General features: G+C 45.4%; 1 pseudogene; it reads left to right on the plus strand.

The window, feature by feature from the left end:
* The first annotated feature begins 1,989 nt into the window (after nt 1-1,989).
* The window catches only part of LOC107598805 (ATP synthase subunit s-like protein), a 7,111-nt pseudogene continuing 5,005 nt past the window's right edge, over nt 1,990-4,095 (plus strand).

The raw sequence follows: 4,095 nt of genomic DNA on the forward strand, positions 1-4,095 counted from the left end.
GAATGTATGCATTTTTATTGAATGAACATCCAACACACAAGCATTCCAACACATTAACTTGTGGCACTTGGGACCCGGGCCGCTCGTGCACTCTCCTCCTCTCTTCAGACCATCAGGATGATGGCTTAGCAGCCGGCGGCAGGCAAAGTCACGTCGCGGGCTCTTCCGCTGGCCGTGGCGTTTCCTCCCGGGGGTTAACCCTCTGTTGGGAAGAGCCAGGTGCCGACGAGGATCTATATCTCACCGTCTGCTGCTGGAAAGTGCGCCTCAGCATCACGGGACTCATGGCTTTGGTGCGCTTTTGAGCCTCCGTGAAGCGCTCAATAATGGACTCCACGGCATCACCGAAGAGGCCGGAGGGAGTCACAGGAGCGTTCAGCAGCACTTTACGGTCAGCATCCTTGAGGTCAGCCAGGTTTAACCATAGGTGCCTCTGAAGGATGGCCATCAGCGCGAAGTCCGTCGCCGTGCGCAGATCCTTAACGGCCTCCACCATGAGGGCTCCGCCGCCTGCAGGAGCTTCGCCTGAAAAACCTGCAGCACCGCCATGGCATGCAGCGTAGAAGCCTAGGGGTGGTCCTGCACAGCTTCGAGGGGAGGCTGATGTCCGAGCCTAGGGTCTTCTCGACGGGGGGAGAGCGCACGTACCCGTGGGCCTCCGCCCCATCCATGTGGGAAAAAATGGCCTGTGTGGCAGAGTGGACACGCGCTGATTGGGGCGCAGACCATGTTTTCACCAGCTGCTCATGTACGTCAGGGAAGAAGGGGACCGACGCCCACGAGTAAGCTTTCTGGGTGGACCTGAAATACCAGGAGTCGAGCTTACTCCTCGCAGGCTCCTCTGGAGGACTCCAGGTAAGATCCAACTCCTGGACAGCCTTCGACAGAACCCTCATGAACTGGAGTCCCCATGCCGTCCGACTGATCTGACTCCGATCCCGCCCAATCTTCCCTCTCCGAGGCAGAGATGGACATCGTGTCATCCCACTTCTCCTGGCCAAAGGACACAAACTCCGCGATGTTGGAAGGAGGGCGGAAGCAGTCCTCGGAGAAGGGGGCCGGTGAACGGGGCGACCGTTGGGGTTGGGGGAGTGGCAAGACAATGCTCCTGTCACTAGGAGGTGGGCCTCACCCCGAATAGGCCGCGAGCCACATCGCAGCGGGTGCAATGCCCGCAGTCGGACTCGTCCAGCGCCGCCATGGCGTGGGCCAGGCCCAGGCAGGTGACGCAGTGGTCGTGTTGATCTGGCGGCTCGATTGGTCCCGCGCAGATCTTGTAGATTATTAGCCAATAGGACTTCAAGAAAGGTTGGAAGGAAAAGGAGTTCCCATAACGGAGAAATGTCTCCGTGATATCTCGTGAAAGCTTGAGAGGGAACCCGCCATAAAGTCTCGATATATGTTTTTTTCAAAGTTAAACTTGCATTCATTTTACATGGCTTTGTAAACATGCGGCTCCTTTATGCGAGACGCGAGTGCAACAGAAATAGATGTCTGTCTAGAAAATGCTGAAATATGTGTTCTGTGTGAACGGCTTGGTTTCAGTTTTGATGTAAACAAGATCTTCTCCGCATTGATGTTCTCTTTTTCCGCTATATTTTTAATGAACAATACAGCAGCGCCGCATCTAGTGGCTTCAACTGGATAGGTTAACAAAAATATTATAATGCAACGACACTCACATCGTCATCGCATCTCATGCGCCGCTAAAGGCTGCCTCCTTAACGCACACCTAAAATTCGAATGCAACGTTTTTGAATTAGAATGTGGATTTTTATTTTAAATTCGACGAATATTCGAAATTCAAATTTTATTTGACAGCCCTAATGCACTGTAAGTCGCTTTGGATAAAAGCATCTGCTAAATGCATACATTTAATTTAATTTAATAATTTATATCTCGAGTGCTCTTGAATAGTTCGATGGCTCGCCCCCAAAAACGAGCGTACAGCCGATGATCGATCATAGCTTTGGATCTCTTTGGTTTGTTCCTTCACAGCCACCATAGAAGAAAAAACAAATGGCAGCCTCCTTGTTGGTGAGTTTAACTATCTTTCTTACGTAGGCTAAATATAGTTTATTGATGAAATTGTAGCAGTTGTGTTCTGGACAGTAAACCCAGAGTTTTACAAGACAATTGGTTCATTTTATGATAGAGCTTGTTACTTGTGTATAGTTCTTCACTAGGAAAAAGAGTAACAATATGCACCATGTCAGTAGCATGTTTTTACATATGTACTAGGGTAATGTAATGGTTATGGTTTTATGTTTTCTAACTGTCTCTTTCAAAAGTCTCAAGCCATGAAAAGATGTTCAGCACAAATTTATATCTCGAGTGCTCTTGAATAGTTCGATGGCTCGCCCCCAAAAATGAGCGTACAGCCGATGATCGATCATAGCTTTGGATCTCTTTGGTTTGTTCCTTCACAGCCACCATAGAAGAAAAAACAAACATGGCAGCCTCCTTGTTGGTGAGTTTAACTATCTTTCTTACGTAGGCTAAATATAGTTTATTGATGAAATTGTAGCAGTTGTGTTCTGGACAGTAAACCCAGAGTTTTACAAGACAATTGGTTCATTTTATGATAGAGCTTGTTACTTGTGTATAGTTCTTCACTAGGAAAAAGAGTAACAATATGCACCATGTCAGTAGCATGTTTTTACATATGTACTAGGGTAATGTAATGGTTATGGTTTTATGTTTTCTAACTGTCTCTTTCAAAAGTCTCAAGCCATGAAAAGATGTTCAGCACACACCTATGCTGCTGCTGCTGCTGTCAGGAGGGCTTTGAGTTCAGGTGCTGCCACTCCATCTGTCTTCACCAGGTTCTTATTAAAACTCAGTCACTACTTCTATGATGTGGAGAACATTTTGGTTTGGAACGACTGATTGAGGACACAAGCTGTAATACGCAAAAATAGGTAAGTGCATGTTGTGCTCAGACTTGTTGATTTATTTTGTCATTGCCGAATAGAATATTGTACTGTAAAAAGAAGACTGTTAGTGGTATATATATATATATATATATACACACACAGTATATATATATAATAGTGGTATTAAAATTAATGGTATTTTCAATTTTCAATACCATACAAAACCAATATATAAATAACAAGTACAGGTGCATCTCAATAAATTAGAATGTCGTGGAAAAGTTCATTTATTTCAGTAATTCAACTCAAATTGTGAAACTCGTGTATTAAATAAATTCAATGCACACAGACTGAAGTAGTTTAAGTCTTTGGTTCTTTTAATTGTGATCATTTTGGCTCACATTTAACAAAAACGCACCAATTCACTATCTCAACAAATTAGAATATGGTGGCATGCCAATCAGCTAATCAACTCAAAACACCTGCAAAGGTTTCCTGGGCCTTCAAAATGGTCTCTCAGTTTGGTTCACTAGGCTACACAATCATGGGGAAGACTGCTGATCTGACAGTTGTCCAGAAGACAATCATTGACACCCTTCACAAGGAGGGTAAGCCACAAACATTCATTGCCAAAGAAGCTGGCTGTTCACAGAGTGCTGTATCCAAGCATGTTAACAGAAAGTTGAGTGGAAGGGAAGAGTGTGGAGTCAAGGAATTTGGCTACAGTTGTCGTATTCCTCTTGTTAAGCCACTCCTGAACCACAGACAACGTCAGAGGCGTCTTACCTGGGCTAAGGAGAAGAACTGGACTGTTGCCCAGTGGTCCAAAGTCCTCTTTTCAGATGAGAGCAAGTTTTGTATTTCATTTGGAAACCAAGGCCCTAGAGTCTGGAGGAAGGGTGGAGAAGCTCATAGCCCAAGTTGCTTGAAGTCCAGTGTTAAGTTTCCACAGTCTGTGATGACTGCAATGTCATCTGCTGGTGTTGGTCCATTGTGGTTTTTGATTTTTGAAAACCAATGTCACTGAATCCGTTTACCAATAAATTTTGGAGCACTTCATGCTTCCTTCTGCTGACCAGCTTTTTGAAGATGCTGATTTCATTTTCCAGCAGGATTTGGCACCTGCCCACACTGTCAAAAGCACCAAAAGTTGGTTAAATGACCATGGTGTTGGTGTGCTTGACTGGCCAGCAAACTCACCAGACCTGAACCCCAGAGA

Source organism: Sinocyclocheilus grahami, unplaced genomic scaffold (genome assembly GCF_001515645.1).
Source record: "Sinocyclocheilus grahami isolate Dianchi unplaced genomic scaffold, SAMN03320097.WGS_v1.1 scaffold256.1, whole genome shotgun sequence".
NCBI lineage: Eukaryota > Metazoa > Chordata > Actinopteri > Cypriniformes > Cyprinidae > Sinocyclocheilus > Sinocyclocheilus grahami.